General features: G+C 37.5%; 1 protein-coding gene and 1 non-coding gene across 2 annotated transcripts in view; one reads left to right on the forward strand and one right to left on the reverse strand.

Annotated features, from left to right (window-relative positions):
- PSD3 (pleckstrin and Sec7 domain containing 3) overlaps positions 1-25,024 on the reverse strand; it is a 453,958-nt gene that overhangs the window by 414,710 nt on the left and 14,224 nt on the right. The gene's annotated exons all lie outside the window — the stretch shown is intronic.
- LOC119472848 lies at positions 5,154-5,307 on the forward strand. The gene has a single exon (XR_005202023.1). It is a non-coding gene; the product is annotated as a small nucleolar RNA SNORA62/SNORA6 family (small nucleolar RNA).

Here is a 25,024-nt window from a genome sequence, read left to right on the forward strand (position 1 = left end):
TCCCTGTAGTGCTGAGGCCTGCTGGGTGGCAGGTGGGAAGCAAAGCTTTAAAAAAGGACAAGGATTGGAAGGAGGGGAAGAGGAAAAGGTCTTGGCCTAGTCCCCACCTGTTTTCTATGTTCCTAATATAGCAGGGTACTTAGTTGCTGAAAAATAAAAATAAAAGAACACCAAGTTTCTGAAATGCACAAAAGATTTCTAGATAGACATTTTCTGAAATTTTCTTTTCTTTCTTTCTTTTTTTTTTTTTTTTGTTAATATGTACCATAGGTTTCAACCAGCTAACTTACTACTAATGTGATTATGTGTGGCTCAGGAGTAGAAGGCTATTGAAGGAATGTGCTAAAAGTCAGGCATAGAAGGTTCGTAGCCTATTTCTACCATTTACAACTATGGAACTATAGGTAAGTCACTGGCTTAAGTCCCTTGTTGTTTATAAGATTAAAACAGAAAGAGTAAAAGACTTATGATACTAAATTAATAAACATTCATTCCTTTCCTTAAACAGTTCCAGTATCTTGACTTCTGCTCTAATACCATCAGTGTTGGGAATGCTCATTCCACTGTTAAATAACTGATTTTATAAAATTTTAAAAATTGTACATATATTCCTCTGGAAAAAAAATGCACATGTAGTCAAAATCCTTCTTAAGGCATGAACAGGCAATTCACAAAGGAAAAAATACTAACTGCAAATAAAATGGAAAACGTTTCAATCTTAACTCATAATCGAAAAACTACAATTGGCCTTGATTTTTAAATAATACCATGTAATATAATTGGCTATTGAGAAATAGGCACTCTGTCATACCCTGATGGTCAATGCACTTTTGTCATCCTTTGAGAGAGACAGAAAATATGAATCAACATTTTAAAAATGTATATTCCCTTCCATCCACCATTTACTCTTCTAAGAAATTTCCTGAGAAAATAATAAGTGGATGTTCTTGACAGCATTGTAATGAAAGACTGGAAAGAATGAAAGTCCCACCATTTACATAAACTATAATATCACCATAAAATGTAAAATATAATCATTAAAATGCTTATATTAGAAAGACATTTGCAATGCATATGAGAATTCAAAAGCTGATTTCTCTATTTTACCGAGAGCTCATAAAATCATTAAAAATAAAACTATCCAATAAAACCATGAACAAAGACAGTTTACAAAAAAAGAAATACAAATGTCCCATAAAGATACATTGCGCAACCTTATTATTAAATTACAGATTATATTGAAATACTATTTTTCACCAATTAAAAACTGTAGCGGCTCAGGAGGCTGAGGCAGGAGAATTGCCTGAACCCAGGAGGCGGAGGTTGCGGTGAGCCGAGATCGCGCCATTGCACTCCAGCCTGGGTAACAAGAGCGAAACTCCGTCTCAAAAAAATAAAAATAAAATAAAAATCAATAAATAAATAAAATAAAATAAAAAAATAAAAATAAAAAAAAAACTGTAGCGTCTCCGATATCCAGGACTAGAAAGGGATATTGACACAGGCAATTTCATATCCTCGTGGTGGGAGCACATGTGGACATTACTAACATTTGCTGATCCCAGGGCTTCCTCCATCTCTGACGCCCTTGAAGCTGGGTATATGTAAACAGGAGTAGTCAAGACCACAAGTTCCAAAAGGGTTCACATCACAGATTTCACTTACTATATGACACAAGAATGGTTTAAACTCATTATGTCTTCCTTAATGTCTTCCAGCATAAAACAGGGATAATAACAGTATCTACCTCATAGGGATATTTTGAGAATTAAATTCTAGCATAGTGCATGGCACATAGTATTACCAACAACAATAGAAATCACTGATCTTACTATGTAGCAGGCACTGTTCTACGCATTTACCCATAGTAACTGATTTTATCACTCAATAAACAGTAGCATTAGTATAAGGATATTGCTGCATTGCTTGTAACTGCAAATATCTGAAAACAACCAAATTGTCCATAGTGAAGGGGATAGTTAAATGAAAGTATACAATGGACGTCTATGTGGCTGTTAAAGAGAATGAGGTAGACATGCTGACAGAGGGAGATTTTTTTAAAAATCGAGAAAGACTATTAACTTTGTTTTTAAAGTCTAACAGTATGTGTGTGGTTAAGAAATGATGGGTGGATCACTTGAGGTCAGGAGTTCAAGACCAGGCTAGCCAACATGGCGAAATGCCATTTCAACTGAAAATACAAAAATTAGCTAGGTGTGGTGGTACATGCCTATAACCCCAGCTCCCCAGGAGGCTGAGGCAAGAGAATTGCTTGAGCCCAGAAGGGAGAGGTTGCAGTGAGCCAAAATTGCGCCACCATACACCAGCCTAGGCAACAGAGGCACACCCCATCTCCTCTGTCTCAAAAAAAAAAAAAAAAAAAAAAAAAAAAAAAAGAGAGAGAGAAGAAAAAAGATAGTTTGGACAATATTTCAAATTTTACATTCCAAAGTACATTCAAGAATAGTCTCATAGTGAAATCAATTTGAAAATTGAGACTTTTTTTCTCAAAATAATACATAGTATCCAGGCTTGGAGATAAGTCATATGGTAATAATTACCAGGTATGACAAATTTTATTTTACAAATATGGCTATAACAACACAACATCTATCACCTCACAAACTCTTTTGTATTATGACCTTTCTATTAAAAGTGGGGTCTAAATCCCACCCTTGAACCCAAGTTCGCTATAGTGACCTAACATGTAATTAGCAGAATGAGGCTGAAGTGACACAGGCTGACATATGAGACTAGGTCAGTGGGAGTTTTACATCTGCCTTTGTCTCTTAAACCACTTGCTCTCTATGCNAAAAAAAAAAAAAAAGGAAAAGAAATGGGCTCTTGAGCCAAACTATCTGAGCTCATTTCCTATTAGCTATATGCCTTTGGGAACTGTCTTAAATACTTAGCCCAGTATCCTCATCTGTAAAACAGGATTAATAATAGCAACTACTTCTTATGGTTTTTCTGGGGATTAAAGGAGCTAACAGGTAAAACAGTCCCCCTGGCATATATTCAGAAACCAACTAACGTTACTCGCTTTATTACTAATCGTTTTAACATGTCACATGGATTGAGAGATAATGAGCCTTCATATTTTCTTTATACTTATCCGTATTTAAAAAAATAATGAGAGATTTGTTTTTTGAAAATAGAAAATTGTATTTACTGATATAAGAGATGTATAAACATGTCATATGAGAAATGTTAGTACAAAACAGTATCAACCCAAAGTCATTTTTATTAAAATATAGTTAATGTTATGTAAATAAATGTACATTAAACATTTATCTATGCACTAAAATGTTACCAGTTGTCTCTCTGGGAGATAGATTCTAAATCATTTATATTTTCTTCTTTTTACTTATCCCTATTTTCTGATTTTCCTAAAATCAACACACATTGCTTATGCAGTAAGATTTTAACTGTCATAATTTATTTCCTACCATTGAAGCTACAAAGGAAGAGGTTAAATTGAGAGGCTTCCAATGATGTCACCAGAGATGGACTTTAGTAAAAACAAGTAAACAGTGCATGTTTTACTGAGAACCCATACGTTCAATATCATGACACTAGCAAGGAAAACAGCAACTGATCATCAGCAGCTAAGACTGCCATTCTCCATTGGGCCAGGCTCCCACCTGACTTCAGGGAGGGATTTAAAAGCCAGAATCTGGCCCCAGGTAATCGCAACAGGAGCCAAAGGAGGTAACACAGCTCAGAGCTGAAGCTTGCTGAAAAGTCCAGAGAGCACCCCTGGCAAGGCTAAAAGCAACACTCCACGTCCACACACTGGGTTTCAACATGTTTTCACAGAAGCAAATCCATAACAGACTCTGAGTGAACTGGGAAAGATAACTGAAGCATTCAAATTACTTTCTGAAAATCAATTTGCATTGACTTATCTTAAAATGTCCAGCTCTAAGTAAGCAAGAAAGGTCACAGGATTTTGTTCAGATTTGCAAGTAGAAAGGGAAACATGAGGTTATACTCAGGAAATCCTTTCGCTAAGATTCAAAAAATCTGAAAATTAACAAATTATAAAACATGCACATTTCAATTTGCCTCTTCTCTGCTTAACATCTCTCCATAACCTGAGACAGCTACGTCTACGGTTGGACTGGACTACAGGCAACAAGCACAGACACAGTAACCTCAAGATGGGATTTACAGCGCAGGGATGAGGAGGAGCGAGCGACAGGTGTAGAATGTTCCCACACCTCAACATTCAGGCTGACATTGCTTCAGAGTACTGCTTTACTGGTACCAATTCTGAGATAGGGCAAAGCAGACATACTTCTTTCTTTATCATCTTCTCTGTGTCTCCATCTCTCAATCCTTCTCAATGACAATAACATCTCTCTTTCAATCTCTCTCCCTTCCTTTCTCCCACCCTTAACCCTCATACCCAACCCCTTATCACTACACTAAGGCCAGCAAGAGGCCACAACCACAGAAGAGCTTCCAGGCAGCAGTGAAGCAGTTCAGTCTCAAAGAAAGACAGTCAGGAGTCCAGATGCCTACATTCCTTCTGAAGTTTGCTATATGACATCAGTATAATCCCTTCACCGCTGAGGGCTTATTTTCTCATCTGGAGGATGAATGGCTAAGAAAAGACTTCTGAGATCTTTTTCTGCTTTAAAATTCTGTGATTTCACAATAGCTGAATACAGTCACTAAACGGGAAACCACCAGGACACTGGGGGGTGGTCAGCACATAGCCAACTTTATTGTATTTTTCACTGCATGCTTCCAAAATATCTATTGCCAAGAAGTATATCCAACTAGACCCTGGGTCCATGTTTTAATTGTTATACACTGTAATTAAAAACAGAATGACTTGCTTTTACTTTGGATTATGTAATTACTTTCTATTCATAATGAGCAGCTCTTACGTGACGCCAACTGAGTTTTCTCTTAGGCAGCACATTCTTAATCAACTAGAGAACTTTTGGCATTTGAATTAACAGAATCAATAGTATCTTTCATTCCAAAAAAAGAAATTGCTGTTTTGATATGGTCTGTACAATAGTTCTTCCAAGAAAAATATTTTTATTATTTTACTACCAATATTTTATTACAGCTTATACATGAGTGAAGCATTTATTTTGATAGTAAATACATCATGCTCTTTAAAATAAAAAAGAATATATTCTTCTTGTTAGAGCTCAGAGTTGAGGCCACTGACTGGCCAATGAACCCGCAAGTGTAGATAGTGTGCTACGCAAGGGACAAGTTTTTCACTAAAGCCACAAGAATCTCTGGTCCAGTGAGTGGAGTTTAACAGAAATTCTCGCTACAACTAAAAGTAAGAAAGAAAAAAGAATATACTCTTCTACTGTAAAATCCACTTATGCAAAAGTAGTTACCAGGTTCTTATTGCAGAAAGTAGTTTTTGTTTCTTCTCTGCTGTGGAAACAAATCTTCAAATCACTGAGAGGTGGAACAGTATCCTTACATAGAAATCAGATTTAATCTTGAAAGAATTAAATAAGAATCACTCATTATACACTGATCTATGTTTTAGCAGATATTATTAAAAAACTCAAAGGTTTAACAGGTTCTCTACCTGCAAAGAGTTTACAATCTTACATGGAAATCAAATGCACACACATGATAAATGCTACTTAAAGGCCTGCTGCATGTCAAACACTAAGGAAAGTACGAGGAATATGAGGGAGACTCCACCTCTGCCATAAAGTTGCTCACAAGCTGGTAGAAAAGCCACACCTGAGTAACCCAGACACTGCTAACCTCCCAGGACCACCTCTACCGCACTTACAGTGGGAAGTCCGGTGGCTTTCTTAAGAATGTGGTCGCTTCTGGGGTAGACAGACAGGGAAGGAGATGGAGGTAGCTTATCTCATTGTCACCTCTTGTCATTTCTCATCTCCTAGAGGTATTCCCTCTGTGTCAGGTGAAAGTAGCATCTAGCTTGGTTCATTGGTTGGTTGGTTGGTTGGTTGGCTGGCTGGGTTTTATCAGTCTTTATCTTTTAATTGGCACATTTAGAACATACACATTTAATATAATTACAAACACATTGGAGTTTACATCTACCATCTTATTTGTGCTATTCATCTCATCTGTTTTATCTTTCTCTCTTTTCTTGCCTCCTTTTGATTGCATTTGGTTTGTATTATTCCCTCTCTTCCTTCATACATACACAAGTTTAGATGTTATACACTCTGCTTTTAGGCTTTCATTCTCCTAGAAATTATGATAAATATATCCAACTGACCAAAGTGTGAAGTTAATCAGTTATTTTGCTCTTCTGCCTGATCTTAGAACACTTTAATACTGTTTACACCCTTCACCATCCCCACTCCTAATTCAAAACACGGAGTGCATCAGCCACATTGAACCTAATTCAGTTCTCTGAACTCTTTCTTCCAATCTCTAGTCTCTGAACTTGGCTGCTACCCCTGATTGGAATACCACCCTCTTCTTCTTACACCTCCTTCCCAACCTGGCTAAATCTTTTACACCTCTCAGGTCCAAGTTTTAGAGAGTTCTTTGCACCTCTGCTCCCCGATCCCTGCCTCTTTCCCCAATGAGTTTCCCTTGGTTATACCTATCTTTCCTCCTAGACATTAAGCTACAAAAGTCAATGACTGTTGGGCACCTAAGCTGTAACATATAACAGTCCACATGGATACTGCTAACCCACAGCACCACATAATGGATTCTCAATAAATATTTGCTGAATGAAAAGATGAATGAAATATGGTGGTTTCAAAATATGGAAATCAGGAAACAAGCAAGGAAGGTCACAGGTCACCCCCCCAAGCACGTAAAAAAACACAAAGTCCACTCATTACTGAAGCAGAAAGACTACCATGGTGATTTAAAGAGTACAGCCTCCAGTGCCAGACTAAATGAATTCAAGTCCAGATTCTATCACTTACTAGTGGCTGACCTTGGACAAGATACTTAATGTCCCTCTGTTTTTGGAAAATAGAGAAAACCATAAAACAAACTCCTCAGATTGTTACAAGGATTAAGTAAGCTAGCACTTGAAAAGTATTTAGAATACGTCCTGTTAAGATTCTGTCTATACAAGCATACTCCAGAGGTTGTATGGGTTCAATTCCAGACAACGACAATAAAGCGAGTATCACAATAAAGCAAATATCACAATAAAGTGAATCACACCAGTGATTCACAGTGAATACAAAAGTTGTTTATACTGCGGTCTATTAACTGTGGAAGAGCATTATGTCTAAAAATAAAACAACGTCAATGTACACATCTGGATTAAAAATACTTTATTGCTAAAAAAAAATACTGACACTCATCCAAGGCTTCAGTAAGTTGTAATCTTTTTATTGGTGAAGGGTCTTGCCTCAATGTTGATGGCTGCTGACTGATCAGGGTGGTAGCTGCTGAAGGTTGGGGTGGCTATGGCAATTTATAAAATAAGACACAAAAGAAGTTTGCCACATCGATGGTCTCTTAAGACAAAAGATTTATCTGTAGCATATAATGTTGTTTGATAGCATTCTACCCACAACAGAACAAATCTGAAGTCATTCCTCTCAATCCCTACCCCTGCTTTATCAACTAACTTTATGCAATATTTTAATATTTTGTTGTCATCTGAACAATGCTCACAGCATCTTCACCAGGAGTAAATCCCATCTCAAGAAACACCTTTCTTTGTTCATTCATAAGAAGCTACTCCTCATCCACTAATGTTTCATCATGAAATTGTAGTAATTCAGTCATATCATCAAGCTCTACTTCTAATTCTAGTTTTCTTGCTATTTCTACCAAATTTGTAGCTACTTTCTCCACTGCAGTCTTAAACTTACCTCTAAAGTCATCCATGAGGGTTGGAATCAACTTTTTCCAAACTCCTGTTCATGTTAGTATTTTGATGCACTCCCATGAATCACAAATGTTTTTAATGGCATCTAGAATGGTAAATTCTTTTCATAAGTCTTTCAATTGACTTTGCCCACCTTCCATCAGAGAAATTACTATCTATGGCAGCTAGACTTAAGAAATATATTTTTTTTAAATAATAAGACTTAAAAGTTAAAATTACTCTTTGATCCATTGGCTGCAGAATGGATGCTGTGTTAACAGACATGAAAACAACATCCATCTCCTTGTAGATTTCCATCAGAGCTCTTGGGTGACTAGGTGCATTGTTGAAGAGCAGTGAGATTTTGAAATAATTATTTTTCTAAGCAGTAGGCCTCAACAGTTGGCTTAAAATATTCAGTAAACCATGCTGTCAATAGATGTCTTGTCATCCAGGCTTGATTTATAGAGCACAGGCAGAGTGCTCTATCATAATTCTGGAGGGCCCTAGGATTTTTAGAATGGTAAATGAGCAACGGCTTCAACTTCAAGTCACCAGCTGCATTAGCCCATCCAGAGTGCGTTTAGAGAGCACAGGGAGAGTAGATCTAGCATAATTCTGAAGGGCCCTAGGATTTTTAGAATGGTAAATGAGCAATAGCTTCAACTTCAAGTCACCAGCTGCATTAGCCCCTAACAAGAGTCAGCCTGTCTTTTGAAGCTTTGAAGCCAGGCATTGACTTCTCTGTAGCTATGTAAATTCTAGGCGGCATCTTTTCCCAATAGACGGATGTTTTGTCTACATTGAAACTCTGATGTTTAGCATAGCCTCACTCATCAATCATCTTAGCTAGATCTTCTGAATAACTTGATGCAACTTCTACATCAGCAATTGCTGCTTCACCTTTAAGTCATAAAGGTAGCCTCCTTTCTAAAACCATATGAACCAATGTCTGCGAGCTTCCAACTTTTCTTCTGCCGCTTCCTTACCTCTACTTCTCTCAACCTTCACAGAATTGAAGGCTTGCTCTGTATTAGGTTTTCTTTGAAGTGAATGTTGTAGCAATTTGATCTTCCATTCAGATGACTCAAATTTGCTCCATATCAGCAATAAGGCTTCTGCTTTCTTATCATTCATGTATTCACCAAAGTAGTACTTTGAATTTCCTTCAAGAACTTTTCCCTTACATTCATAATTTGGCTAACTGTTGGTGCAGGAAACCTAGCTTTTGACCTGGCTTCAACACGTCCTCCTCATTAAGCTTAATCATTTCTTTGATTTCAAGTGAAAAACATGCAACTGTTCCTTCCACTTGAACACTTAGAAGCCATTATAGATTTATGAATTGGATTAATTTCACAATGTTGTATCTAGTCATGGAGCAGTCAAAACATACAACATTTATTAAGTTCTCCATCTTGCATGGATACAGTTCTTGGTGTCCCAAAGCAATTACAAGAGTGGCATCAAAAATCACTGAATGGCCAGGCACAGGGGCTTATGCCTGTAATCCTACCATTTGGGAGGCCAGGAGGACTGCCTGAGTCTAAGAGTTGGAGACCAGCCTGAGCAACATAGCCAGACGCTGTTTCTACAAAAAAAATGTTTTCAACTAGCTGGGTATAGTAGCACGCACTATAGTCCCAGCTACTCAGGAGGCTGAGGCCGATCATCTAAGCTCAGAAGTTCAAGGTTGTAGTGAAATATGATTGTGCTACCACACTCTAGCCTAAGCAACAGAGTGAGACACTATCTCCCAAAGTGCTGGGATGACAGGCATGAGCCACTGCGCCAGGTCACCTTTTGCTTTTATAGAGCAGAGGGCTGCCCTGTTTTTACCTGGTTCTGCAACTGAAACATTATAGCTTCTATAAAATTGGGAGCCTCTGGAGTCTCATTAAAACGAACAAACATAAGCACAGAGGTTTGCATATAGAATATTTGAGGCTCTAAACTCTCTAATACTTAAGAATACAGTCACTGTTCTACTGTGTTTCTTGCTTCTTTAGCCTAATAGGAAGGCATTAGGAATTCCCCAGTTAACAGATGATATAAAACATATTTTGAATGAAAGCTGCAATAAAGCTACAAACTATGATTTGGGGTCTTCACTTAAGTATGAGGTACTTGAGGACTTTATCATGAAACATTAGTTTACTTATCTTTTGTCAAGAATAATTTCCTAAACTTGAATAGAAACATGAGCTTTTTCAGTTAAATGTACTCCTAAAAATAGCATTTTCTTCTGGGATTTGACTACTAAAAGGAGACATTTCAATGAAGTCAATGGCAATTATCAGGAAAAAAAATCATTTTTAAGTTGTAATGAGAACTTTTCTTTCTAAATATTAAAAAATTAGAATGATGTATTTCATTTTCCTAGAAGCCAATTAAATATTTCCTGTTTAGTTTGGATATTGATGAATACTTTTTTTAATGGACACTTTCTAACTCTAAATTAGTAGTACTATATTATAATTACACTTTATTATCAAAGTTTGCTGTCAGTATTCTATCTTACTTTATTACTCAAAGTTCTATCTAAAGAGCAGGATTACAGTTGTATCTAACATTCCTAGGACACAAAATGTAGGGTAGCACAGCAACAGATCCTTAAATACACATTGGATAAGGATATAACAAAACCTCATTAATTTAGATTAATTATTCAGGATCAAAATGAATTTAGGAGTTTTATCTTAAAAAGAAAATAATTTTGATGCTTTCACATACAGAGAATAACTGAAATTGGGTTAATAGTAGAGGTCCTTGGAGCAATTGCATTAATGAATAGATATAAATTACTGTAATTAGAATTTCAGTTATAAAATTTTCAAAGGCACATAAATTGTTTTCACCCCTTGCTGTTAAGTTTTTTACTTGTATTTGTTTGGGTTTTTATTTTGTCTTTGCTATCAAGTACTGGGTACTTCATATGAGCTGCACTGTGTTTTTGATTTAATTCCCGAGACACGTTTGCAAGGCCATTTTTGTATCAGAAAAATACACTCAAGAATCAGAGAATTCAAGAAGTTCTCTCTGGCTTTTTCTGCTTCACTACGCATTCTTATGAAGTCCATCAGCTCTTTCTTGAGATAAAATAGACAAATCAGCAAAAAAAAAAAAAGTTCAATATTTGAAAAAAAAAAATCTCACAAGCATTTTTTAATAGTGCTGGTGCTGTTTTTCTTTATCTGGTTAGCAGATATATCACTATTGCTGTTTTTGAAGAGTTAGACAGTTCACCTATCATTGAATGCCCCTAAAGGACTCTTTAAACCCAATGGGCTAATTTTAGCCATTTGCCAAGTGGGTACAAAAGAGAGTACTCCATTAAAAGAAGACCAAGATGAGGCAGAACAAGGATCCAGGAATGAGCAGATGAGGAACTTGTCCCCATGGCTAATCCATGGGGACTTGAGGAAAATCAATTCACATTTCCGGATCTCATACACTCTGGGCCTACTATAAGCCATTTATGCCTGGTATTCCACTACTGGAACGCTAAGGTTGTGGGTGTTATTCATATCCTACTGCTCAAGGTCATTGTCAAGGTCTGATTATTTTGCAAAAAAAATTTGCAACTTCTGGCATAAATGGGTTAAGGGAGCTATCACAGGGAGTCAAACAACATACTATGCATAACAGTGATCTGCAAACTATACCTAATGCTAGATTATAATTTGGCAAAACATTTTCACTCCACACTTTTATTTTTAAAAGATCAATAACACTCCTGGTTTTATTTATTATTATAGAAGAAATTTTAAAACTACCAGGTTTAGCTTAAATTTTAAAACCACCAGGAAATGGATTTATTTTATAGAAACTTGTTTTCTTTAAAAAAACAATCTGCCTGTAATCCCAGCACTTTGAAAGTCCAAGGCAGAGGATCCCTTGAAGCCAGGAGTTCAAGACCAGCCTGGGCAACAGAGCGAAACCCCATCTCTACAAAAAATTTTTAAAAATTAGCCAGGTGTGGTGGCATGTGCCTGTAGTCCTAGCTACATGGGATGCTGAGGTGAGAGGATCACCTAAGCCAAAGAGGTTGAGGCGGCAGTGAGCCGTGATTGCACCACTGCACTCCAGCCTGTGCAACAGAGCAAGACCTTGTCTCAAAAAAAAAAAAGAAAGAAAAAGAAAAAGAAAGAAAAAGAATAAAGCCATTTTGCAAAATGCGTTGCAACTGTATAAGTTAAATCAGAGTGTACAAAACAAGGCCTAGCCTTTAACATGCTCATTCTTTCAACAAATATTTACATAGTACCTACCACAAGCCAAACACCGTGTTGGCAACTGGGGCAATAAAATTGAACAAAACAAAGCCTTTAACTGCTAGATATCTTTGAATCCCTTGCATTTAATAGTGCTTGGCACACAGTAAGCACCAATGAATGTTAGGAAAAAATATATACACATGAATAAATTAGATGTATAAAGGTGACCAAAAAGAGGCTGGGTACAGTGGCTCACACCTGTAATCCCAACACTTTGGGAGGCTGAGGCAGGCGGATTACCTGAGGTCAGGAGTTCAAGACCAGGCTGACCAACATAGAGAAACCCTGTCTCTACTAAAAATACAAAATTAGCCAGGCATGGTGGTACAAGAGGCCTTTTACTAGAAAAGCTGCTTGAATTGAATTCTGACTAAATAAAATATGTGAGTCCTTTACAAAGATTTGACTAAAAGTGCCCTGATAAATCTGCACTGGAATCGTGTAGTGAAGGGAATGAAAGCAAAACCACAAAAGCCCTATCCGAAAACTGTGAATAAGACACGGCTGCTTCTCTGTAATCTTGGAAAAAAAAAACTGAAACAGATAAAAATGAGGCAAACAAATCTCTAAAAAATAAATAAGCCCACAAGTGGAAAACCTGCTTTTCATCAATCAAATAAATCAGGGAAGGCGGCATTTCTAGGCCATTGCCCATGGGTCTCCCATAGCACTTATGAAATGGCTTTCCTAATTAGTCTAATCATCACTTCTGTTCTACATGGTTGTAGCTGCCTAATTACCCAACTCAAAAATGCTCACCCAACCCCCATGCCAAGCTCCTCCAGCGCTCTATTTCCAATTACACTACTTAAGCCATTATTCACAAGAACTTTAATGACACTATCACATGTTTAAAAATTATTGACTTGAGGTATGGAAGACAGTCCCCAAACTTTGAGGACTTTTTTACCTTAGAAACCTTTAACAAACAGAAATACGCAAATAAGAGCAGGGAAAATAACTTTGGTTTCTGAAATTCTCTTAATCATCGTTTTACAAGTCTACAGCAATGGAAAAATGACATAGAATAAAAAGCAGGTGTTTGCCCCGGAATGTGAGTGCTTGTTGGAATGGAGCCTGCCATTTTGCCATGGGAGCTTCAAAACTGACTGCGAGTCAGGGTCGAGCCCACCACGTGACTGTCACTGTGTTCTAATAAACAGCAGCCTGCATGGTTGTGGCTCCAGGTAAAGGTAGCTTGGGTTCTGTAGGCATTCTTTTTCAGACAGTCTCTATTCAACTCCTCATGTTTTAAAATTCATGGAATACTATGCAGTCATAAAAAAAAGGGTGACTTCATGTCCTTTGTAGGGATATGGATGAAGCTGGAAACCATCATTCTCAGCAAACTAACATAAGAACAGAAAACCAAACACCACATGTTCTCACTCACAAGTAGGAGTTGAACAATGAGAACACATGGACACAGGGAGCGGAACATCACATACTGGGGCCTATTACGGGGGTAGTGGCTAGAAGAGGGATAGCATTAGGAAAAATACCTAATGTAGATGACGGGTTGATGGGTACAGCAAACCACCAGGGCATCTGTATACCTATGTAACAAACCTGCACATTCTGCACATGTATCTCAGAACTTAAATTACATATTTAAAAAAAAAATTGTACAGATGAGGTCTTGCTTTGGTGCCCAGGCTGGTCTCAAACTCCTGGGCTCTAGCAATCATCCTGCCTCATCCTCCCAAAGTGCTGGGATTTCAGGTGTAAGCCACTGTACCTGGTCCAGTTAAAAAAAAAAAAAATCTTAGAAAGAAATAAAGAGCATGCCAGAGATGGCAACGGCCATGAATGTAAAAACACAAGGTAGCAGGGCTGAGTCTCAGTAACCAGTGAGCACCTCCCGTGCACCGTAGCTGGACACTGTGCAATGTCCTAGAAGCCATTTTTTGTTCTAGAACAATTTTTAAAGCCGTTTCATTTGCCCTGTTACCTCAGGCGGGTGTTGCTGAGTGACTGGACAGATTTCTTCTGCTTTCAGTCTCTTTTTATGGGTGCTTCAGAATGAGCTTTTTTGGAAAGGAGAAAAAACAAAGAGACCAGAAGGAACTGAGAAGCTCAAAGCATTGAAGGTGAAGAAATTTGGTGTTTTGTTTTATTTTTAATATATAGAAGAGCATCAAAGAAAAAACAACACAAATTTTAGGCAGGAAAAAAAAAATACCCAAAATAACAAGTACAGGTTCGATGTTTAATGAAAATACTAGGGATTAGAGAATGTCCCAGCTCTATTCATTAATTATCTTGGGCAAATCTTAGCTCTGAGGTCTGATTACATTTTCTATGCTCATGGTACCTTCTTCTTACATAACTTGCATCATCTTAAACAAATCTAAACACCAACAACAACTAATATACTAACAAATAGCACTTATTTTTGTTCCTTTAAGCCGCCTCTCAGGAGCCGCCCTGCAGGTGAGGTTTAGGATCAACTACCCACCTGATGCATGTCGAACCAAGTGTCTATTCTAATGCCTCAGCACTGTGCTAGAATCAAGGGTGAAGAAAGATGAAATGCTGCCTGATCTTTGATTTAAGAAGCTTACAGTCTAGGTAGAAGGATGTGAGTAACACAAAACAATATCCAACAAGAGTGCTACATCTCAATAAATGGCAACTCCATGAATCCCCATTAATCAACACAGAAATCTATGTCTTTCTTCCTTTCCTTACACCTCATCAATCATCAGGTTCTGTTCATCTACACAAAATGTGACTCATTTATCTTTCCACTTGTCTGTATCACAGCTGTCACCATCCCTGTCCAAGAAACTTTCATCTCTCACCTACAAAAGCTCCATGATTAATCCCTCTGCTTCCTTTCTTGCCCTCTTCAATCCATTCTCCACCCAGCAACCAGAGTGATCTGCTTAAAAGGCTAAACTCCTTAAACCTCTTCCATGACATTCCATTTTCATAGGATAAAATCCAGGCACCCTCGTTTAGCCATAAGGCCCGGCATGATCTGGCCTCAACTTACCTTGGCAATCCCATTCCTTCATTCCTACAGCTCCACCAACTCTTCCTCACTTGGCTCAGCTGCCTGGCCTTCTTTTAGTTCTTCATATGTGATGCTCTTTCCTGCCCATGGCCTTTGTGCTCAGTATTCCTCTGTATGGCATATGCTTCCTCTGGCCAGTGTCATATCATCTGCCAGGGACATCTGCTCTTTCTCCCTAGCCAGCACTCCTTCTTCTGGTAACAGAACACCTCTTTTCTTCTTGAAGTCACCTCTCCCTCATTTTCACTCCCTGTGGTTTGGCTTAAACTGGCAACTTCTCCTTGTCCCCACTCAGGCAATCTACAATCACCAGGATATTTTTGGTAATAAGGAAACAAATTTTAATTAATTTTTTTAAAATAGAATATTTTAAAGGAATTACACAATCAGAAAAAAGATTGCATGTGTCTATGAACACTTTCACAAGAGTCCTGTCCTGCATTTACCTTTTCCATGACCTGTAATTCCTCTGATAATCACATTCAGTAATAGATCAGCTAAGCTGAAATGTTACATTACAGTTATGTAGTGGTCTCAGTTTTGCCAAAGTGCCTTCAAATAATTCAGGAGTTAGCGGAAGTAAAATATTGCCTACAAAGACAGTTAAAAGTACCACATGATCCTCTAACTCTCTCCCATTAACCCAGATAAATTTATCAACTCAGCTAGCTGACACTTAAGCCCCAGGAAAGTGAGATACATAACTGGGGTAGAAGAAGCTCCCAGCCATAGTCCAATGAAAACAGGGCACCAGGAAGACAGCTTTTACATGAGTCCAATTCAGTTTTCCATAGGGTCTCTCCCTCATCTCACTTGGAGATTAGCAAGTCAAATGTAATACTTTTGACCAGATACTGGTCTAGATACAATATTGAACTAAAAATCAGACTACATTTCCAGTGGTAAAAATATGCAAACAAAAAATATAACAGAAGTGAACATGGCTACAGAGTCATAAGGTGATGTGTTTACTCTCTCAGAGGACAATAATCTTGGGCAACAGAACACACACACACACACACACACACACACACACACACACACTCCCTGGGTGTTCTCTGACTAGGGTCAACTGTGACCTACAGGCAAAGCCTTCTCTGACTGCTTTAATTGCTAGCTTAACCACCAGAATTGGTCCAAAATTGATAATACCTGTGGAATGAGGGAGGCAGCATTTGTGAAGTTGTGAAACCACCAAAACAGCTAGTGACATTTAAAAAGATTAATGAATACACATGAAAAACAAACAGTGTTAATTTTAATGTTTGTTTCAATGTCAAGACCTTTAGACAAAGGCATTAAAGACATTTTGTCTGAGCTCTAAACTAAAAATAAATTAAGGCTCTGAATTAGCACCCTCAATCTAGCTTCAAAATAACTGGTATCCATTTTTAAAATCCCCTTGACTAAATTATCATAATAATGGCTGTGCTTTCATTGAATATTTACAATGTGCCAGACATAAGGCTGAACATTTCACAATCATGGTTTCCTCTTAACCATTCAACCCTCAAAAACATTTTTAATGTAACAAGTTTTACACTCATTGTACTAATGAAGAAACTGAGGCTCAGATACATTAATGCATTTGACCAAATTCAAATCATCAGTGAAATGTGGCATCAAACCTAGGTTGGTCAATTCCATCATGAAGTCATAATGGTTTTCAAACCGATATATGGTAGAACATTTTTAAGAGGTTTATACTCTGTTTTTATGAGAAAGTTTCATGCTTTATTGTGAATCATACAACTAATAAGGAGCAAACCTCAAACTGCAGGTAATTCCAATTGTGTCCTGAGATCAAAAGGTGTATCTCACTAAATCAAGGCAAGTGGGACTACAACGTGCTGAAACTCCCAGGGAATCCTTTTGTTACTGATGAAAGAAAAGAAAGAAAAGAAAGAAGAAAGAGAAAAAGAAAGAGAAAGATAGGGAAAAAAAGGGAAGGAAGGGAAGGAAGGAAGGAAAAGAGCAGATCTCCTAAACTTCGGTTCAAAACAATTTGATGGTTTCTCATCTCAGAGTAAAAGCTAATGACGACCCTATAATTGTGTTCGAAGTGTCTGGCACACACCTCAGTAAATACTTCTTGAATGAATGGATAAATTCAGAGAGCCACTGTATCCTTTGTTGTCCTTTCAAAAAAAAAGATGCACAAGTTTCCAGGGAAATAAAACACTGTGACATTAAATCGAGTTGAGGAACAGAAAACTTTTCTTTAGGAAAATCACTGAATTCAGAGGTCGGATAAGATAACCAAAAGGGACTCAAGTGTGCCCTAACTAGAACAAAATGAACTTCAGGCTTCTTCATTCTATTAACTCTGGAGAAGATTCAATAGGACCTTTAAAAATGTACTAGAAATGATTTAGTCTTCTTCATCTACACATTAGAAACTGTAATTTTTTTAAGTAGTGGACTTGAAGTCAACACCTGAGTACTTGTCCAACTTTGTCCTTAATTCATTTTCTTTGTTTCCTCATTTGCAGAATGACATCAGATGTCAAGATTTCTAAGGTCTGAGTTCTGATATTGTATTATTACAATCTCCAACTTAATTTACAAAACAACTCAATAATTATTTCTATCATAAAAAGAATCTGATTTAAGGACACAATTTACTACAAACTCAGAAATGGGCAACTCATCCAATGGTTAATTCCTAATTCCTTGTATAATTCAAATCTTCCCAATGCAATCATTTAACCCAGAATATTCAGGCAGTAACCTAGGCTCTGTCCAACTGCATCAAGATAAAAGATTGGTTTAGTTTTTCAAGCAACTGTTAGAAAATTCTGTTGTAAATGTCTTTTCTGTGTTCTTTAGAGATAAAGACAGAGTGAGTGCATTCCTTTTGTCCGAGTCAGTTTTCTCTTTAGATCATATCCTTTATTCCAAATACTTACTGATAACTATTACATCCACTAAGTCTTCTTTCCTTAGGATAAAGATAAGTTTCTATGATCTCTCCTAACATTATATCATTTTCTGATCACTCACCTACCTGTTCACTGTTAGTGTCTCCCTTAAAATGTAACACCCAGAATCCAATAAAATAATTCTCAGTGTCTGTTTCAGACTACAGTGGCATTGTTTCTGGCACTTATTTATTGATAAAGAGAAAGCCAACTTTACAGCTTTAACAGTTAAATAAGATAATCAGTATAAAGTCTTAACACAAGGTTTGGCATACAGTAACCTCTCAATAAATGGTTACTGCTGCTGTTATTGCTAGTAATAATAAACTGTAATACTGTTTCATGAGTATTATAACCTTATCTCCCCAATTCAGTTGTAAGCTCTAGCTCTCAATAACACTGAAAGTTTGCCTTATACATTCTTAGCTGTTTTTCCCCACATCAGGGATAGGCAGAAAAATAAAATGTTGAGGCTCAATTTAAATTGAAGATCAATCAGAAACCAAGATAAAGAAACTCTGACATTAAGACTTAAAGTAATGGCAAACAGGATATGATTTATTTAAGGAGTTAATTTTTCCTCAGTTTTCCAGAACAATTTGATTACATAAATCAGGCAATCCCACTTTTTACAACTAAAAAGCACTCTCTCTCAATCATATAATTTAAAAGATGAAGTAAATATATGTATCACTGACATGTGCTGAGAAAGCAGTCTGGGGCAGAGCTGAAGGGAGTGAGCTCTGGAACCATACTGGCTAGTGTTCCCATCCGCTTACCCACTGTGTGATCTAAGGCAAATTACCTAACCTCTCTGGTCTCATGCTTCACATCTATAAAATATGAGTCATGACAGGACCTACCTACCTTACAGGGGGCAGTAAATTATCCTAAATAATTGTTGCTAAAAATGTAATACCTGGAAATCTCAGACATTTTCAATTTTTATAGGTCCTCACCTCTGTTAGCCATTGCTGAAGTCAATCAGCACCTTAATATTCTCTGCATATTTATAATTATTTTTTCAAACATCCATTTGTTTCCATAGCAGATTTTAAGATTAGTATAAAAAATTCCATCTTTATCTTAATACTTCACTAACCATATATGCCTCACTATAGCAAATCATTTGTTGGTATTAACAGAGAATTAGAATATAAAGGAACAAATAAAACTGTGCTTGTCATATCTGCAGCTGCTCTGCATATACACCTGTGCTGTCTAGTATGACAGCCATATGGAGCCATTTAGCACCTGAAATGTGGCAGATGTTCTGTGAATGTAAAATATGGGCCACATTTCTAAGTACAAGCAAAGAATATAAATTACAACTAAGCTTTTCTCAAAATGATATTTTGAACATAGTAGGTTAAATAAAATCTATTATCTAAATGAATTCATTTTACTTTTTTAAATGTGGCTACTAGAAAATTTAAACTTACATGTGAAATTCTCAACATATTTCTATTGAATAGCACTGATAGAGAGGATCCTAAAAAGTATGCCTCATTAAATTCAGGACAAGATATATGGTCTAAATGATAGCAGAAACTAATTGTATAATTTACAGGAATTTTCAGAGTCATATAATTAATTTCAAACTCTTCTCTAACCCCCACCAAAATATATCCTTTTATAGGTATGTTCAAAGTACCTCTTCCACACTTTGGGAGGCCGAGGCGGGTGGATCACGAGGTCAAGAGATCGAGACCATCCTGGTCAACATGGTGAAACCTCGTCTCTACTAAAAAAATACAAAAAATTAGCTGGGCATGATGGCACGTGCCTGTAATCCCAGCTACTCAGGAGGTTGAGGCAGGAGAATTGCCTGAACCCAGGAGGAGGAGGTTGCGGTGAGCCGAGATCGCGCCATTGCACTCCAGCCTGGGTAACAAGAGTGAAACTCCGTCTCAAAAAAAAAAAAAAAAAAAAGTACCTCTTCCAGTCTAGAGCCATCTAAGAAGTTTTTATTAGCCTATGGTGACTTTTAAAGATTTATTCTATTTTCCACAAGCTGACAAAATTTATTTATAACAACGCCAAAGGACTGCCCTCCAGCAAGGGAGCTGTTTACTGAAGAGATTTACCCTTAACAAGTAGGTATCCAGAGAATTAGAAAGCTGACAACAATTGAACTGGCAAATTGGCCCCAGTACTGGGACTTTGCCTATAGCGCCAAAGCATGTACTCAGAGGTCTAGGACAAATACGGCCTTGGGATGTAAATGAGACCCAGAAGTCTAGCCTTCCCTACATAATGCAAATGAAACTTGGCCTAGAGTCTCTTCAGCTGTCTAATTACTAAACAAAATTCCCAAATGCCACTAGCTTTTTTGCAAAGATCAATGAAAACGCAAAGAGTGGAAAGCGAAGATACAGAAATGCTATCAACAAATGCTACAACAATGTATTGTTGTTACGAGTCTGAAAGTTTCAGCTGAAAAAGGCCCAGGGCAGCAATAATAGAGAAATAGAAGAAGAGCGAAACCAAAATCTAAGGAGAAAAAATAAGCCAGGAAGTATTACACTCAGATCTCTTTCTACTCAAAATGAGGTGCACTAATGTATTAGTCCCTTCTCACACTGCTAATAATGACATGCCTGAGAGTTGGTAATTTATAAAGGAAAAAGGTTTAATTGATTCACAGCTCAGCTTGACTGGGAAGGCCTCACAATCATGGAAGAAAGTAAAGGGGCAAAGGCACATCTTACATAGTGGCAGGCAAGAGAGCCTGTGCCAGGGAACTGCCTTTTATAAAACCATCAGATCTCATGAGACTTAATTCTCTGTCACTAGAACAGCATGGGAAAATTCCACCCCCATTATTCAACTACCTCCTACCAGCTCCCTCCCATGACATGTGGGGATTATGGGAGCTATAATTCAAGATGAGATCTGGATGGGGACACAGCCAAATCATATCAGCCAGCAACGCTAGCATCACCTAGGAGCTTGTTAAGGATGCAGATCTCAGGCTCCATGCTAGAGCTAAAGAATCAGAATCTTCATTTCAATAGTGTCCCCAAGTGATTTGCACAGTAATGTCTGGGAAAAGACTGCTCATCCACACAAGATCCAAAGACACCAGGATCTTTAAATTCTTACTTTTATTACCTATCTGTTGCCCTGTGGTTGTTAACTGGAAACATGGGGTCTTTTATGTATAATGCATGCAATAAACATTTAGTTGACTGAATAAATTCTTGGAAAATGCAATCTTATACATGCTTAATGGAAGGTGGGGAATCTGTGCCTCAGATTAGAGCTAAAGAAGTCATCAGTTACTAAAACCATGTGGACAGGGTGTACCTCAGATCCATGCATATTGCAAAACTATTAATAAAACTAGGGGCTGCCTTAGTTTGAACAAGATGAGCAGACACAATTCATACCCAAAAGACATTTTTATATAAAGTCTCAGATAAAAGAAAAGGTTTTGATTTCTGATGGAGATGAGAAGATAAGGACTTTATGTTGAAAAAAATCAAAGGCATTAACAAAAATTAGTGTTTATAACAGTAAACTAAATGATTTGGGCTGTTTTAAACTACACCAAAGGTCCTTCGGGAATTGTGCTACTACATTAAAGATAATGTTTTTTTTTTCCACTTTACTGTCTTTCCCATTGGTATTCAAACATGTTGTTACTTTCTGCATTTTTAAAACATCTCTTGACCCCATTTCTCCCTGAAGCTACATTTCTCACATTCTCTTTACAGCAAAAATCTTTGAAATATTTTTCTACATTTGATGTTTCCATTTCTCTACTTCTGCTCTCTCTTGCATCCTCACTGATCAACATTTGGTCCCCACTACTACACCATAATCCCAGTTGGTTATCAACCTCACCAGTGACATCTCCTTTGCTAAATCCCTGGGTCAAATCTCATTTGTCCCTTATTTGACTTTACTTCCAGGACCATCTGACTCATCTTGCTTGAAGTATTTTTTCGCATGGCTGACATCGCACTCTCTTCATTTCCCTTATTCGCTGTTTTCCTTCATTTTCCTTTATTGGTTCCTTCTCATCTCTTCAATTTCAGAGTGGAAGTAGCCCAGGTTTTGGTCCTCAACCTCTTTTCCTTTCTGTAGACACTCCCTGTGGATTTCCTCCAGTCTGTATATTCTGACAACTCCCAAATGTCTACCTCTAACCCAGCCCACTCCTCTGAAATCCAGATAACTATATCCAGCTGCCTATCAGACAGCTCCACGACTGAGCTCCTCATCCTTCCTCCAAACTCAGCCTCTCCTCCTCTCAGTTAATGCAACTCCATCCTTCAAGATACACAGGCCAGTACTTTGCAAGTCATCCATGATTTCTCCCACTCACATCCCACATTCAGACAATGAGAAAATCCTTCCCACTCAACCTTCAAAACATACCACACTGGTCCAAGCCACCACCCTTGCTCACCTAAGTTATAATAGCCTCCTAACTGGTTTTACTACTTCTAACCTTCCCCACTTCAGTCTGTTCTCATGAGACATGGCAGCACCATGTCCTCCAAGAACATAAGCCAGATCACATCCCATCTTTATTTGAAACTCTCTAATAGGCTTCTCTGCTCACTCTCAGTCCAAACCAAAGCCCTTGCAATAGAGACAAGTCCCCACAGGACCTGGTGACAGTGTCTAACCCCATTGATCACTCTACTCCAGTCACACTGGTCTCCCTGTTCCTGGAAGGCAGAAAGCATGGCTCTGCCTCAGGGCTTTGCACTTGCTATGCCCTCTTCCCAGTGCACTTATCTTCCTTCTTCAGGCCTTTCCTCATCTGTCACCTCAACAAGACCATTCTTAACCACTCATTTATAACTGCAACTCCACCCCCTCCCATCCATCCTGCCTCCTCTGCCTTATTTTTCCTTGAAGGGCTTCATACGGTCACCATACTACACACACACACACACACACACACACACACACACTCTCTCTCTCTCTCTCTCTCTCTGTCTCACCTTGCAAGAACAAGGATTTTTTTGTCTGTTTTGTTAACCACTGTATCCCTGGCACCTAATAAAATGCCTAGTTCATAGGAGATATTCAAAAAGTATTTGTTGAATGAATGTATGAATGAAGGAAAAGTGACTGTGACACAGAACTTCATGTGACCTACTACAGTACATCCTGTGGCCTTTTAAAAGAGTTTTATTTTAAATAAGTCACTTTGTTTGCACATACATATTCAGATATCATGGAAAAGACAAAGCTGCTCCAATTTGATAATTAAATTAACCTCATATAAAATCCAACCCATTGTAAGGAAAAAGCTCCCAACTGAGAGAGTCCTTCACTCCAAGGGTGCTAGGCTTGCTGGACCTTGCTTCACCAGAGCTCATTTAAAAGATGGGTCCCAAAAGGCCTACCCTTTCTGCAAGCAGGTGAAAGTAACCAGGCTAACATAATGGACTTTGATTTCTTTAGAAGAAAGAGAAATTATGATGCAAAGTACAAAGCAATTTATAGTTATAATGATATATAAAATCCAGATGTCACCGATTTTCAGTGAACTTCTGGACTCAAGTAAAAGTCAGAAAAAATGTTTTAGTTTACTTTTGTTATACTTTAGTAATTCACTCATGGTGGGTCCTATTTTTATAAATCATATTTTTTAAAAAAAACTAAAATTGTCTTCTAGGTCTTCTAGTTGAAAGGAAAGCAAAATAATTTCAGCAAATATTTTAGATGTAGCAATAAATTATTCAGGAGGGAAATAGCTTTGTACACAACATAAGTGACGTGAGACATATAAAGCCAAAAGTAATTTTATAACGAAATGGAAAAAATGTCCTAATGTCTCTACGTTATAATCTCCCTTTTCATTTCTTAGACCGTAACAGGTTTGCTTTTATTTCTGAAGTTATGTATATAGCATAAACTCTTAACCACCGTCCAATTAGCCAACTCCAGGATGAACAAGTCACCCTGTAAAACAAGCTGGCTGATGCCCATTCATACCTGGTGCTCACAGCTGGTAACAGATAAAGAAATATAATTTAAAAATCAGTACCTGATGCTCGAGCTGCAGCCTTAAGGCTACAACAAGCTCATGAAATTCTGCCCACACAATTGAGGTAGTGATTATCAAGAATCAGCTATGTTTGCACCCAAATGGATTTGTGCTGATTGTACTTGCTACCAAAATTATGTAACTTAAATATTATGTAAAACAAACACAGGCAAAATGAGAGAGAGGTATATTGCTAAATGAAATGCTTTGGAAAAAAGCCATTAAATGGCCACAAGAGAATTCTACTGACAAATGTTTAATTTTTAAATTGTTTTGTACTAAACAGAGGCAAAATGAAACTTTACAAAATATTTATAAAATACAAATATTCATGAGGAAAATACCTCTGTATACTACCCAAGTGTTTTTAAAAAATGGAATTACCATTACCCTTCTAACTTCCCTCTGAATCTTACTAAACTCACCTCTGAATCATAACTTATTTTATGATTTTATAAATTATAATATTTTCTCACTGACTAATCACAGATACGTTTGTTTTAGTAATGCTACTAAAATTTTCACTTTAATTTCTCTAGGCCTATCAAGTTCTTTCAAATCTATAAACTACATTATCTTTACATATGCTCCATTTTAAAAATATGATGTTGTATTTTATTAGACTTTTTTTCCCAAGTAGGATCCAGCAATATGAGAAGCCATCAACTGATATACAAGCCACACTGAGAAGGGAGGAAGAATTGCATCTAAAATGAAAAAATATGACCGGGCACAGTGGCTCACACCTGTAATCTCAGCACTTTGGGAGGCCAAGGTGAAAAGATCACTTGAATCCAGTAGTTTGAGACCAGCTTGGGCAAGATGGTGGGACCCTAGCTCTACAGAAAATTAAAATACAAAAATTAGCCAGGCATGGTAGTGTGTGCCTGTGGTCCCAGCTACTTGGGAGGCTGAGGTGAGAGGATAGTTTGAGCCCAGGACTTCAAAGCTGCAGTGAGCTGGAATCATGCCCATGCATTC

Source organism: Cebus imitator, unplaced genomic scaffold (assembly GCF_001604975.1).
Source record: "Cebus imitator isolate Cc_AM_T3 unplaced genomic scaffold, Cebus_imitator-1.0 Scaffold120, whole genome shotgun sequence".
In the NCBI taxonomy this organism is placed as follows: domain Eukaryota; kingdom Metazoa; phylum Chordata; class Mammalia; order Primates; family Cebidae; genus Cebus; species Cebus imitator.